Source organism: Pleurodeles waltl, chromosome 3_1, assembly GCF_031143425.1.
Source record: "Pleurodeles waltl isolate 20211129_DDA chromosome 3_1, aPleWal1.hap1.20221129, whole genome shotgun sequence".
Lineage (NCBI taxonomy): Eukaryota > Metazoa > Chordata > Amphibia > Caudata > Salamandridae > Pleurodeles > Pleurodeles waltl.
The window spans coordinates 59,230,027-59,246,415 of NC_090440.1; positions in this window are offsets into that span (position 1 = coordinate 59,230,027).

Consider the following 16,389-nt stretch of genomic DNA (forward strand, 5'->3'; position numbering starts at 1 on the left):
GCAACAAAACTTGGACTTCAGAATCCCAAAGGTCCACTGTATGATTGATCGTGTTGTCCTATTTCTCCTGTTGTACTGCCTTTACCTTCTTGCCCATTGAGTCAGGTATGGTGTGAGTATCCACAATAGAACTGTCACCTTAAGAACATGAGAAAGGAAACCATTAGGTCACATTACGAGCAGCATCCTAGCTACTATATTCATTGAGTGTGAGATTGTCTTGCTTAGTAGGAAACCATCGTTAAATTCACCCTGTGAGATTTGGTTATGTATTCCAATGTGGTGAGAACATGAATGAGTTCTGCAATTATACAGGAGGCATCACACACTATCTGCTCATTGAGTGAGTGTGAGTATGAGCTTTTCCTGTAAATGAATTCATTTGCTGAGTTGGGACATAAGGCAACATGTGTGCCATCAACACAGCCTATTTCCTTGGAGAACTGTGCTACTCTGTAGAACATCAATTTGGTTTGTTCCAATAATTGGGTGGTATGGGTAAAAGATATATATTGCTTAAGTTTGCTCACTATGATGTTCCGAAACCTGTGAAAGGACCTGGAAAAGGCACTGCCCTGACCCCCTGGTAAATGCCAGAGGCCAAGAGGTGTAGACAACACAACAAAAGCACATGTGGTGGCATTGCGTTGCTTCTGAGTGTTGCAGCCTGTAGCTGAGGATCTAACTCAGCAAGTAAATCAAGAATAACCTGACTACTGAGTCTGTATCTCTCTTATATCTCATCCTCAGTCTGTTCAAACCGGGTGGCCTCACCCTAAAAATTCGCTCCAGTCTCCTCCTTGTTCTCTGACTCCCAGCCAAAATCCTCCTAACCAGAACATACAGAGCTGCGAGTGTGAAAGAGACTGATACATTTTGGGTGCTTTTTATATTTTGCATCTGGTTACCACCTGATCTGAATCAATGGTAATTGCATTTCCTAAATGCCCATTTTGCAACTAGTCACAATTAGGAAATCTGTTGTACACACGGTCAGCGAATCGCAATTTGGGAGTCCCTATGTGCAATTTTCTATTCTGTGATTTTCAAAATGGTAATGAACCCATTTTGCACCATCGCAAATGCCTTTCGTACATAGCAAAATGGCATATTGCATTTCCTAATGGCCCAAAAGTGCAATCCGCAATATTAGGAAATGCACAATGGCCCAATATGACTAAGGAATGTTTTACAATGTTTTTCCATGTCTGAATTGACTGCTATTTCTCAGTGTTAGACATCAGCAATAGGTTCATCTTCACTGTTTTCACTGACACAAGAATGTACTTCAGTGGCAGGTTAACCAAGCTGTGTCCTTCACAACATGACCACTGTTAGACCTGACATCCTTGGTGTGGTATTCCCCCCGACTTATTGCCTTCATTTCCCTATTTAGGCTGACCTAATTTTTCTTGGCTTTAGGACTCTGTGAACTTTCCCCCTGCTAACCAGATGCAAAGTGCTTGTGCTCTCCCTCTCTTTTAAACATGGTACAATTGATATAAACCCAATTGGCACAATTAATTTATTTGAATGTCCCTAATATATGGTGCTTCATGTGCCCAGAGCCTGTGAATTAAATGCTACAAGTGGTCTGCACCACACATTGGGCCTGATTACAACTTTGGAGGACGGTGTTAATCCGTCCCAAATGTGACGGATATATCACCTACCGTATTACGAGTCCATTATATCCTATGGAACTCGTAATACGGTGGGCAGGATATCCGTCACATTTGGATCGGATTAACACCGTCCTCCAAAGTTGTAATCAGGCCCATTGTGCCATCCACCAAAGCAGCACTGTAAAACATATCCCAGGTCTCCCACTGAAACCTATAGTGCAGTTTTAAACTGCATTTAAACCTTTAGCCAAGCCTTCATTCTTCTTTTTAATGCTTACTTTACTCAACTTTACTTAAAGTTGACCCTAAAGGCTCACAGGGCAGGGTGCCTGGTATTTAAAAGGTAAGACACACATTTTAATGTTTGAATGTCCTGACAGTGAAAAAATCTAAAGTTTTTTTCACAGTAGCAATCTCTCTCTTGCACTAGCACTCGGTTACCTCATTTCACCTAATAAGTGATAACTTCAATTTGTGAACAGAGAGATAAATGTTCCTACCACTCATTTGATTTGCACATTAAAATCTCCTTTTTAAGTTACTATTCTGAAAATGCCACTTTAAGAAAGTTGCAAAAAGAACAAGTGATGGGTGGAATGCTGAACAATGTCAAACTTTCACCCCCGTACAGATATCTGGGCCTAAACCCATCGTTTTTTTGCTACCCATGCCGTTCAAGTTTAGACCCAACCATTTGCAAATCAGTCTTGACCCTGGTCCCCCTGGGAACAGTCCAGCCCGAACTGCCAAGCCAGGTCCTCCCTGGACTGGAAACAAGCATCCTATGACTGGGGGTGAGCGTTTAAAAAGTTTCAACACTCCGTCCACCATCCTTTTGTGTTGCTAACTTTAAGAAAGTTGGCATTTTTCTGCCTAACCAAATGTCCCTTTCTTTTAGTGTCCGCGGTCATTGTTAGAAATCGGGTCTCTGGTTGGCATTCAGTTTGCACTCTGCCCAAGCAGGGACTCTCACTCTAGTCAGGGTAATGGAGAAAAACACTTAGATAACCCTTGCTTACCCCCTTTGTAGTTTGGCACTTGGCCGGGCAGGAGTCTCAGCAGAGAGTCCAGGTGCTGGCAGAGGAAGTCTTTGATGGCCCTGAGACTTCAAAACAGGAATGAAGCTCAGTTCAAGACCTTGGAGACTCTTTTCAAGCAGGAATGATCAATAAAGTCCAATCTTTGTCCCCTTTCACAGGCAGAAGCAGCAACTGTAGGGTGGCCCAACAAAGCACAGTCACAGTCAGGGGCAGCACTTCTCCTCAGCTCTTCAGCTTCTCCTTGGCAGAGGATCCTCTTGGTTCAAGAAATTATCTAAAGCCTGGGGTTTTGTATCCAATACTTATACCCCTTTCTGCCTTTGAAGTAGCTGTTGTTTACAGGATCCTGCCTTGCCAGGCCAGGCCCCAGACACTCACCAGGGGGTTGGAGACTGCATTGTGTGAGGGCAGACATAACCCATTCAGGTGTAAGTTACTACTCCTCCCTTCACTCTATCTCAGATGGCTTATTAGGATATGCAGGCTACATGCCAGCTCCCTTTGTGTCACTGTCTAGAGGAGATTCACAAACAGACCAACTATCCGTTTTACCCAGACAGGGAATCCGCACACAGGCAGAGTCACAAAATGGTTTTAGCAAGAAAATGCCCACTTTCTAAAAGTCCCATGTTCAAACTAACAATCTAAAAACCAACTTCACTAACAGATGTATTTTTAAATTGTGAGTTAAGAGACCCCAAACTCCATATTTCTATCCGCTCTCAAAGGGTAACTGCACTTTAAGTATATTTAAAGGCAGCCCCCATGTTAACCTATGAGAGAGATGGGCCTTGCAACAGTGAAAACTGAATGTATCAGTGTTTCACTGTTAGGACGTGTAAAACACATCAGTACATGTCCCACCTTTAACATACACTGCACCATGCCCATGGGGCTACATAGGGCCTATCTTAGGGGTGCCTTACATGTATAAAAAGAGAAGGTTTAGGCCTGGCTAGTGGGTATACTTGCCAAGTCGAATTGGCAGTTTAAAAATGTACAGACAGACACTGCAGTAGCAGGACTGAGCCATGTTTACAGGGCTACAGCCCTGGGCACATTTAGTGCACTTTACTAGGGACCTAGTAGTGAATCAAATGTGCCAGTCATGGAAAAGCATTTACATTTTACACAGGAGCACTTTCACTTTAGCACTGGACGGTAGTGGTTAGGTACCCAGAGTACCTAAAACAGCAAAAAGAGAGTCCAGCACACAGTCAAAACATAGGAAGCAGAGGCAAAAAAGACAGGGGAGACCATGCCAAGGATGCTAGGTCTAACAGTCACATAACTGAAATGGTTCTCCTATGGTGTGGTGTGTATTCACTCCAGACAAAACAAAATGGCCTTGTGTTTGCAGCAGGGTGTTCCTCTGCTGAGCAGGATGGGCTGGGGGTTTGTACGCATCCCTTCCTGAGCTTCAAAGGATCAGTCTGAGGGCTATGCCTACCCCTCCCCAACTTCTAGGGCTGCCTGCACTGCCACTTACAAATGGAGCTCACATCAAGGCCTGAATTCCTTTGTCAATCCTGGAAAGAGGAATGTTAGAAAAAGGGGGAATCACCCACTACAGGCTGACAATGGTTACAAGAATGGCACCCTCAGAACCTCTCATCAGAACACTCCTGGACCTATGGAGGATTCAGAAGTTGGACTACCTTGCTGTCTGAAGAAGGAAGACTGGACCTGCTTGCCTTGAACCCAGAATCCCCTGAGCGACTCCAGTGGTCAGTTGGCTAACCTGCTGTTTGAGCTACAGGGACACAACAAGCTTCCAATGGCCTTCCCTGAAATTGCCTAGCTGACCAGCACCAACTGGATCTGCTGGCCTCTGCTGGAGTGAGTCCTGGTCCCCAAAAGGTGCCACCCAGGTCCTGGACAATAGGTCGGCATCAGACTGCTCTCTTACTGCTTCAAAACTCAACTCCAGTTTAAATTTCAGAAGCTTTGGGCTCTTTGTCACTGCAAGTGGACCACTAGTGCCAACATTGATGACAGCATCTCCTGCCAATGCTAAATTTCCACTACAAATTGCTCTTAGCACCAAACAGCGACTGTCTGCATTTCCCTCTAAGACAAAGCAGTGATGACCTGCACCTTGCCCCAACAACGATCTTCTTGCAGCCCCACTCCCCAATGTGATACTCTGGCTGAGGCTCTCTGCATAGACATGGACTTTGAGAAGGAAATCTTTTCACCTGCTCAAGTCTGGCCCCTGTATCTGACATGCGCTCCATTGCGGTCATTCTGAACCTGTGACTTTCGACCCTGTACAGAGCAACCAGAAAACAGCCAGCCAGATACGCTTTGTGCTTTTTGGCTCCATTGCCAACTGAAACTTAAAAAAAGTATAACCCTGGTTCTATTAATTAGATTTTTGTCATTATCATACCATTTTAATTATTAAAATTAGCTTTTTATTGCGGCATTAGTTTGGGAATTTCCTTTTGTTGTGTTTTCACTTTAATACTGTTTTGAGTGCTATCTAAAGTCAGCCTTCTTTTATGCCAAGCTCTCAGAGGATTAAGCACAGGTTTATGGAGTCACTTTTGTGGTTCATCCTGACAAGGATTATGTTTATTATTTGAGGGGCTCTCACCCTCTCAACTAATAACCCACATTCTTACAACCACTATGTAGTGACAGATGTCACAGGTTGTCTTTTGGTTTAGTATTCTATTTTCCTTCCATCTCTTCATCTGTATCCTTCACCTTGTCCCATTTTCATAGACTATCCCTGCAACTCTTTGCACACCATTGCCACCATGTTGTGTTAGTGGTCACAGTTTTTTCTTATGTAGCCCATATCCCAGATTTTACTCTTCCATCCCTTACTGCACACAATAGTTTCCACGTTGCTTTTTTGTGAAACAGTATTGTCCCCTAGTCTAGTGTCTACACCGCCTTACCACACATCAACCTCCAGGGTGATTTTCTGTACTTCAGATGCCTTCTAGCTTTCTCCTTATCTGCCTCACTAAGAACTAAGGGCCAGATGTAGGAAGCCGTTTGCATGGTGCAAACTGCGAAAATTGTAGTTTGCGCCATCAAATGGCCTAACGCGATGCACATTCACAAATTTGCCAGTCGGTACCGACTCGCAATTTGTGAATGCGACTCGCAAATAGGAAGGGGTGTTCCCTTCCTATTTGCGACTCGCATCGCAATTCAGAATTGCTTTGTGACCGCGAATGCGGTCGCAAAGCAACTCGCAGTTACCACCAGTGTCACACTGGTGGTAACTCATTCGCAAAAGGGAAGGGGTCCCCATGAGACCCCTTCCCCTTTGTGAATGTTGCCCAGAATGTTTTTTCAGAGCAGGCAGTGGTCCAATGGACCACTGCCTACACTGAAAAAACGAAACCAAATGGTTTCGGTATTTTTTTCATTTTGCAACTCGTTTTCCTTTAAGGCCACCATCTCTGTGAGTGCAGGGACTCGCTCTGGGGTCGCAAAATGAGACCCACCTCATTAATATTGATGAGGTGGGTCTTTGCAACCCCATAGCGAGTCGCAGATGGTGTCTGAGACACCGTTCTGCATCTGAGATTGCGACTCGGAAATTGCGAATCGGACAGACTCGCAATTTCCGAGTCACAATCTCGGAGTTTGCTATATGTGGCCCTTGTATCCTGTGATTCATGCTGAATAATTCCATGATTTTTTGCTCATGTGTTATTACATACATTTTACCGCACCTCTTCAGTAGCTTACTGTAAACACACATCCTTCCATGCCTTTGTCAAGGCATTATCAGATATATAAAAGTCAAGAATTTGCACAAGTGGGCTCTTAAGCTTGTCAGCTTTATAGGCTACAGACTGTGCCTAATGCTTTGTGCGGCCATGCACATGTAGGTGGTACTTCACATCTGCTCATGATGGATACCTTTTAGTGAGGAAGCATCTGCATTTATCACAGAGAGGTGATGCGCTCTGGACTAAAGCTGCATGTGAGGAGGGTGCACTGTGTTTCAGCATGCTAGCAGTGAGCTATGGTACAGAGCAGGGCATGGACAGAGCAGGCCATGGATTCTTGTGTTTCCAGGGATATTGCATCCAGCTTGTAGTGTTGGGTGTAATGTTCCTTGTGGTTTACTTTATCTTTGCTAGGCAATTGTGCTACAGCGTTGCTACCCACAAGACCTTGCTACATGGATTCCTAATTTCTGTTGCAGAGGCTTGTTGCTTTTTGAAGTATAATAGACATTTTTGAAGTTGTAGTGTTGTATAAACAAACTTTGAACTACTTTTTGAACATTTATTTGACTGTAAGGACTGTGGACACCTTCTGCTGCAGTACCCAAAGAAGATGGGCTCTTAAAGTGAATCATTACATATGTGTTTACAAACGTCGGGCCTTTTACAAAGGAAAACTGACACGCTGAGTAAATCTATACATGTAAGTTTACTCATACATTTATAACTTACTACTTTTAGTTATTCATTTACAAGTGTAATCATATCAAAAAGTGCAGACTTACATTTCTTCAGTCCCTTACCCAGGGGTTGGAACCATATTTATGAGGGTAAAGTTACATCAGATAGAAAGAAGCAGCAATAGGTCCAGCACCACACTTAGCCAGCCACTAAAACTACAACACCCTCTCACAGAAACAAATGCAGGCAGTACATATTGTTAAATTAAATAAATTGTTACAATACATTAATAAAATAATTAAAGTTAATGATTTACATTTTGTTTTTTATTTTAAAATATTTTTATAACTTTAATTTAACAAGTAATGTAACATTCCTTTTTAATAAAATATAAGTAATGGCTTGATTTAGTGCTTGATGGACAGGGTACTCTTTCATCAAGTACCCTCTGTGCTACACTCTCGGTCTGCCTGTCTGAATTTGATTTGGGTGAAGCTGCAGGTGTACCCTGATGGAGTAAAATGTTACATTGATGTAAACAGACATCCGACGGCCGGAGGAAGTAAGGAACATCAGAGGTGAGCCTTCCATCCATCTGCACTATTTAGATGAGCAATTGAGTGTCTTTTTTTACTGTCTGCAATCGAGGGACAGTGAAAAAAGGGCCAGTACACCATGGGAAAAAACACCCACGGTGCTGGGGGGTATTCATTTTTTCTTTCCAAAAACAAACTCACACTTTTTATTTTTCGAAAACTAAAAACTTAAAAAACTTTGGTGTAAGTTTCAATCACACATCAAACTTTTAAATGGTTTATAGGAACCGCAATTACAGTGGTTCATACAAACCTATAAAGTTCCTGCTGGGCCAGCAGTGAACCCAAAATTTGGTGGGCGGGGTAAAGGCAGGGTGGATGATGTAAAGTCCTCTGCTACCTTGACTGCCCTGACTCTGTCTGCCGAACTCTAAATAGGATCCCTAAAATACTTTTATTAATTACATTACTTTTAATTATTATTAATTGTTAATAGAAAATGTACTTTTTACTTTAGGTGGGATATTGTTTAAAAAACACATCTTTAGAACATAATGTTAATTTAATGAATTATTTTTAAATAATGCAAAACTAAGTTGTTCGTGTATTCACATTTTTAATTGGTTCAACATTTAAAATAAATGTATAAAATTAGTCTGCATTAATCCATTCGCTACTAGGCCTTCCCCCCTATGCTTAGCCTTTTTTGTTTTTTTGGGGGGTAGTTTGCGCCTAGGGCCCCATTACTTTTTGTACATATAAACTATCCACCCCAAATTTGTGTCCTTTTGTTCAAACATCACAGGGATTCTGAAAGTACCCATGGTGTGTGGATTACCCCGTAGGACCAAGAAAATAGCCAAAATATAGCTACATTTTGTTTTTTGGTGGGAAAATGTGAAAGAAGTGTTGCGCTAGAAAGTGTCTGTTTTTTCCCTACATATGGCATCAACGAAAGGTTTGTGATGCTAAATTCACCATCTTCTCAGCTTTCAGGGATATGTAGACTTGATTCAGAAAACCAACTTTACTAGCACAGTTTTGGAATTTGGAAGCTTTGGAATGTTACTAGGAGGTAGTCCATTTTATCTATTTTTTATGCTTTGAACCTCCTTCCAGTTTGTGGTGGAAACAAGTGCAAAACCCATTGTGGATCCTGGAGATCTATACATTTCTGAAAGCTAGACAAAATTCTGAATTCAGCATGGGGTCATTTGTGTAGATCCTTCAAGGTTTTCTCACAAAAATCAAGTGGCGGAATAGAAAAATTTTGAAAATTGGTAGGAAACAAAAGTCATTTGTGACAACGTTTTCATTTATAACTTCTCATTATGATGACCAAATCAAAAAAGACATATACCATTACATTTTCAATACCCTTCTGGTTGTGTGGATATACAGGGTTTGTGGGTTTTCCAAGAACTTGAGGTACTCAAAGCCAATAACTGAGATGCAACATGCCATGGTTTTTCATTGTGTACCGGGTACAGTGCAATTCATATGGTAAAATATAAATAGTGAAAAGTCAGTATCATGGAAACCTATGTATTTCGAAATGGGCACAAGACATTGAGTTTAGAAAAAGGAATCATTTGCACATCTCTGAATTTGTGGGTACCCATTCTAGCATGTGAATTAGATGATATTTCTCAAAAAAACTTCTCTCTTACATATTATCTTGCATTTCTAGCATTTGAAAGGTGCTAGAATATGGCCAATCTGCCCACAGGGGGTAGAAAATGCCCAACAAATACCCCCATATTGGGGAGTTACCCTTGCCCAAGGGGCCGCTCCCTGAGTTATATATTTGAAAAATCCTTGGTGTCTAGTAGTTTGCTGCTCCCCCCCAAAATTGGTCTAAATATGAGGGGGGCAGAAAACAGGCAAAATAATGCCCCTTTTATGGGGTGCAGCCCTTGCCTAAGGGGCCACTCTCTTTCAGTAAAAGAAATCCCTGGTGCCTAATGGTGTGGATCCCTGCTTGCGGTTCGCCCTCCTTGGGCAATCCCCCACTTGGGGGTTCACCCTACTTGGGTGATCCCACAGAAGGAATCCACTTGGGAAGGCTAACATTGTTAAGGGGAGATTCTCCCCTTTCCAACGACACCTATCTGGCGTGATTCTCAGATAGCTCCACGAGCAGCAAAGCACTGAAAGTGAAATGAGCCAGTCATACGCACCAATCGTCATTACAGTGACAGAAAAAATGCCTCAGCCAGCAGGAGAAGCTCTTCCTCTGTTCCCGAGGCTCACAAATAAAAAAACAGAAATCACTCTGCTGTTTGGGATTTGGTGGTCATATGATGAGGATGGAACAGTTCCGTCCTCATCACACGAGCACCGCAGCTGAGGATGGAACCTTTCCTAGCTATTTGCTATTTGCTATTTGTGTACTTTCCTATTTTGTCTGCACACTTTGCTATGGTATTATTGGAAATTGGCAATTACTCAACCTCAACCTCAATCTCAACTCAACCTTGCCATGTTCAGGGGGCAGAGCACATACACTGGGGACTGGGCAGCAGTACCAAGCATGCACAATTAAAGTAGTACATGTGCATCCATTCAAAGAATCCTTATATGGATGCAGACTTACTACTTTTGTGGTAAATTGGTGAATATATATATATTTAAGTCCCTCATCCAAAAAATGAACAAGTTAAAATCTCTTAGTGACAACAGAACCATGAGGACCCCCACATAGACATAGCAGATCTGACTCGAAGACCCTAGACCCAACTGTCAAGCCAAGAATCCATTTCTTTGGGGGATGTCACACCCCAGCCAGTCCTCTGGAGCTACGTCCCTTCATAAAAGTTACTGCTTTTCATGTATTACTACAACATTTTACATCTCAGTGCCTGGCTTGTAAATGTTGCTGTATAGTAAAATCAATTTGTTTTATATATTTGCATGGATAGTTGAATTCTGCCAATCTTGAAATTTTTATGTTGAACATGAGGACATATTTGATGTTTATCAAATGTTTTAAAATGTTATGTTTTCTTTTATGCCAATATACATATGCCTTTAAGCTACACAATGGCTACTGCATAGGTGATCTGGGATGCATTTCTCATTGAAAGTTGTTTTTATTAAACTCTTAGGTCTCCTAATTCGCTGTTCATGCACGTATAGATTCCAATCTAAATAACTTTTTATTACATTACATTCAAGAGTATGGTTCCATGTTTTAAATGCTGTATTCCCATTAATAAAAATGTCTACTCATGACATCTGTTCAGTGGCCATAAAAATTATTTTACAGGGTGGAATTGTAATATGGCTGTAAAGACTTTTCTTCCATTAAGTTATTATTACCGATGGCATCTAGACATTGATGCGACTTTTCATTACTTGCCATATAGATGAATCATGCCTTATATCTGTTAAAATTAAAATAGTTATAGTTACAGCAATATACTTTTAGGACATAGTTTACCGTGTTACAGTAAAAGGTGATTTATCATTGCTGACTTTAGAGGTTAAAGAGCCATAGAATCTCTTTTTCTCGAAACCTGAAATGCTCAAAGCATTCATTCAAAAAAGAGTTATGAATAACAATATCAATAAATCAATGCACTTTATGGTGTCATTTTATGGAAAGGGTATAAACAAGTGAGAGGTAGACATGGAAGGATTCATTTCAATCCATTGTTTTTTAGAACATTTGAATTTTGAGAGCTTCATTGAGGACAGTGGAGTGGCTCGGGTCCCATAATGGTTGGTACTGACCTTTTTCTCCAGCATTCAAATGTTTATCTTTCAGTTTCTCCAGTTTAGAGACATATTTATGGCAAAGTGGCACAGGGCAGCACAGGAGGCACCCTGCGGCGCTGCACTGTGTCACTGGGAAAGGGCATGATTGCTCCATATTTAAGGCATGCAGCACACTCCTGCCCTTCCCTCTGCGCTGGCACACAATGGCTGCCTAGCACCGATGCAGGCACCCTTGCATCATGGTTCAAGGGCGCTTGTATTGAAAGTACGGATGTTTTGTGCAAGAAGGGGAATCTCCCTACACAAAAACAATCCTGAGAGGCTTTTTCCTCTTTCCATGTGAGCTGCAGAGTGCAGCACATATAGGAAGAGGAAAAGAATGAAGAGAAATAATGATATTACTCTTAGTTACGCCTCTCCTGGAAAGGTGTAAAGTTTTGGCCCATTCCCAGGCTTACAGGTCCTTGTAAATTAGGGAATGCACCAAAATCCATGGGAGTTGCGTGGGAACACCCCCCTCAACAACCATGGAATGCCTACCCAGAGCAGAATAGGGTAATGGGGCGGTTCACAATGTGTTGCCTTACTCCAGATTTTTGGAGCCACTCACAGCAATGCAAAGTGTCTTTACGTGTCTTCAAGAATCTGACTTGGAGTTTGCGTCACACATGAACCACAATGCGTTGTGCAAACATGATGCAAACCTCTCATAAATATGCCCCTTACTTTATATCAATCTACCCCACAGTGGCTGTAATGTTTTAATAGCCTTCTGCTTTGAACTATGTGTGCTAAAGGCTCTAACAATTGTTGTAGGCTGGAGTTGCTCGGGCCTTGAATAACAATCATATGGGCAGTGGTCTTTAAAGCTTTATTAATCCATCTCCAAGAAAGAAAATTCACCTGCACTTTTTCTGTGCTTTGTCAGTGAGATTCATAAAGTGTTATCGGGCAGAGCAAGGGCCTGAGTATTACTCCTCAGGCATTTCACGATGAAAAATGATTGAATGTTAGAGTTAATCGTAGCCACAGATAATACCGGAGGTTATATTTCTTTCTATCACACTTTTGTTTACAGTACCACTACAAAAAGGAAAGGTACATTCAAATCTGTCTTCACCCCACCCAAAGGGAAAGTACAGCTATACCCGTTCTAAACAGCAAGCTAGCAACCACAAACATGTTGAAATATTGTTGGGCCTCCTCACTTAGGTGAAGTGAGCTACTGGTCCAATTTCTCATCTGCCTTCCTTTGTAACTAGCAACATCTGCTTTCCAGTCATCATGCTGTAGTGTTATGCAGCACTGAGTATGTGCTATGTCCAATGAGGAAATGTTAGACTTAAAAAGAGAATGGAGAAACTGAACTAGGCTTTTTAAGAATACATCTACACATAGGAGGCTACTTTGGACATTTGCTTTGCATCACTCTGCACTCAAGGGGTCATCCTATGGGTGGTACATTGGCATTCCCATTCATCGACCCATGGTTTTTGACAGAAAATCCTATCTACTAACAATAGTAAGCAGGGTTTTGCACCAAAAAAACACAATTTTGAAGCAGGCATTAAAAGGAATAATGCATTTACTTCTCCTAACTTTTCTTATTTTGCATGCGCACTGCACTCTAAATCACACATTTGAAGCAGAAATAGTTGTTAAGTTCATCTAGGCATAGGAATTTGTACTCGAAGTGTACCCTTCCAGTACAAAGCGCATGCTAGACATCACATACATTCTCTTGCACTATGGTGCAAAGGCATGTGCATGGCACTAGGCAGCATGACTGTGCACCAGTACTAAAGAGAGAGCAGGATAGTGCTATTTCACTGTAAATATGGCTCTGTCCTGCTCTCTCTCTGTCATGCAACACAGTGCAGCAACTTCGGACGCTTCACTGCGTCCTGTGACATCTTTCTAAATCTGGGCCCTGATTTGTAATGTTTAGACTTCCTTAGCATTTGAGGCCGAATTCAGACATTTGACAACATAAGATCATGTCTGATCCATGGTAGATGTATTAAAAAAAGTTGGCTCTGGCCGGGGGCATAGCTATAAATAGTGCTGCTTGAGGTCATAAGGCTCAATAACTCTCTACCCCCCCCTGCAGTTTGTTCAACTTCCAGCCTGGTCTGAATGTTATCTGCATGTGCCTGCATGGGGTCTGGATCAGTGGTGAATCCTGGCTGAAACACATAGCCAGTTCCCAGTCACACACTTACGCGTCCAGATGTGAGGTTACAGTGATGCTGGGGCTGTTTTTGTGCAGACTTTGTGAACTGAAGTACACTGAATTACTGAAGTGTCTGTCATCTAGTTAGAAATCAGCCCTGCTGTAGCCACACATGCTCTGAGGTCCCAAAGTAGAAACTGGCCTTTTTTATGTAGTGCTTCATTCTACACAGTGTCTCTTTACTTCCAGTGTCAGCAACTATGGGAATGTAGGCACTGGGAAATAAAATAAGTTCCGCAGACTCACTCAGCTGGGGAAGAGGGGATTAGAACCCTGGTCTCAAATCTTTACAATTCCCATTTTGGTCACTGCCGGATGTACTCAAGGGCCACCATGCAAAGTGGTGCAAGAGCAACACAACTGAAAAAGTTGAGTTATGCGTGGCCCTCAGTGGCTTCATAAATCTTGAGCAATGCAACAAATAGCAAAACGCTGCATTGCATTACTCTGTGTCAGTAAAGGAATTTCCATGGGTTTTGTTTGGGTGTTCCAATGCAACATCCATAGATTTTGATGCATTCAAAGATTTTCCAGAAGTGGTAGACCTGGGAATGCACCAAAAACCCACACCTCCCCAAGTGAGGGATAACAAGGAGAAATATCTTTATTTATCCAAATTTTTACCTGTTTCTATGTGTACCGCAGTCTGCAGCACACATAGAAAGAGGAAGAAGCCTCAGGAGATTGTCTTTGTGCAGGAAGGGGCCCTTTCCTGCACAAAAACAATCCTTCATGCAACGGAGGCACCTTTGCACCATGTTGAAAGGATGCCTGTGTTGGCACTACGCTACCAAAAGGGCGCCAGTGCAATGGAAAAGGCAGGAGTGTGCCATATTGACTTCACTATGGTGCTTTTCTGCCCCTTCCCAGTTACGAGGTGCTGCGCATCAAGGTGACTTGCTGTGCTGCACTGCGTGACAAACTCATAAATATACCCCTCATTATTTTATTTGTGAAAGAAAGAGTGCTGGTGCCTGAATCTCTGATTAGAAGCCGGCAGCTGTTGTAATGAAATGTCGGCATGCCAAATACTGAGGCTGGTAGTCTTTATTCCACTACCACACACTCCCAGCCTCTTTTTCTTGATAATGCAGGTTCCTGCTTTCTACTTTTGTGACGCGTTAGCTGTCTTTTTCATCTTACTCCTCCTTCGTCTTTCCAATCTGTGTGTTATTCACTCTCTTGCACTCTGTAAGTATCTGATATGGGAAAAATAAATCCTGGTCCCCAAAAATAAGTGCAGCTGCCTCCCACCGGCAAACACTGGCTCAAATTAACCACTGGATGTATTAGCATAAGGTGCTTAAACGCTACTTTGGTGCTCACTGGACAGGGCCCTGTGCACCTGATTTTAGATGCAGATATAATTAACTGAAAAAGCCAGTGCCAACGTCTGAGTAGGGTCAGAAGTATCAGGACTAGGCGATTAGGAAAGCAAAAAGGTATTTATTCATCATGTATCTGTGTTCCTTCTCAGCAAGGCTACTCACAAACAGATACAGTGGTTCCAATGGAAAGTAAGACGCAAAATATAAAATCCCAGGCCTATGCAGCTTATTTGTTTACCTGCCTACTGTTAAGTGAAAGGTGCTGATCGTTCTCGTGATTTCTACTGATTTCCCTGTTTCTTTCTCAGGGCTTCTTGAGTTCTTCCACTGTTGCTGCTAAGTGTATGTTTGATGCATCCACCGTTCAAGGAAGGAAAATAAGGGGTATATGTATGAGCCCCTAGTGCCACCAGAGCATCACTTTTCGTGACGCTCCGGTGGTGCAATGCCCTGCGCCGTATTTACAAGGTGGCGTGAAGCCACTTTTTTTGACTTAATGCCACCTTGTATATACGACCCTTTCACATGCAGTCCTTTGCGTGGAAGGGGGGTGCAATGGGTATTGCTGTGGGAGTGTCACGGCAACAGCCATTGCTTTTTGAGGCTGCCTCAGATTTACAAGTTTTCATAAACCCAAGGCAGCGCCAAAATCTAACACCACCCTAGGGGTGGCGTTAGCAAAGCGCTACGAGGAGGAATACCTTTATTTCACCTTGTTTTTTGCTCTTTCTGTGTGCTGCATTCTGCAGCAAGCATAGAAGGAGCAAAGTGCCAGACATGATTGTTTTTGTGAAGGAAGGTGTCCTTTCCTGCACAGAAACAATAATTTTAAAACTACCCTTTGGCACTTCTGTGATTACAAAGAGTCATCAGCATGAAATATAGGACACCCAGTGGAGCAGAAAGACTTTAATGACTTAAAGAAAATGTGTTTTCAAGACCTTCAACAGACTGCATCATAGTCAGGTGTGAGCAGTCTCTCACCAGACTCACAAAAGAACTTTAAGCTTCCGGAACCACACCTCAAACACGACGTCTGGGCATGTCATCCATGTGTAAAAGTCTGTAGTCACTCCTTTAAGTAGGATCCATGACAAACTTTATGAACGAGGTGACTTCTGAGAGTTTACAATGTCATTGTTTGCAGACTCTGGGCTACTTTTAAACAGTACCGTACATAGAATCAATTTTTCTCAGTCTGCCTAAATTCTACCGTTTTGATATTTCCCACAAGCATGTGGAGGCATAGATGCCTGCCACTCAGTGTCTATGGTCATTTGGCAGTAACAGCTGGTGTCTTGGGAAAGTAGTGAGGCAGCACGGGGGGGACAATATTAAACAAAAAAAAACAAAAAAATAGAACGTACCTGCCACTCGCCACTTTTCTGCTGTGCACAGCACAGGCTGAGGCTCCCAGGCTCCCCTACGCCCAATCTAGACGCTGCTTTCATGCTGGTAATACCCATGAGAGCAATATGGGGATTGGGAGTAGCGAGCAGGTTTTGCGCTCCACGGGGGATTGGGAGCC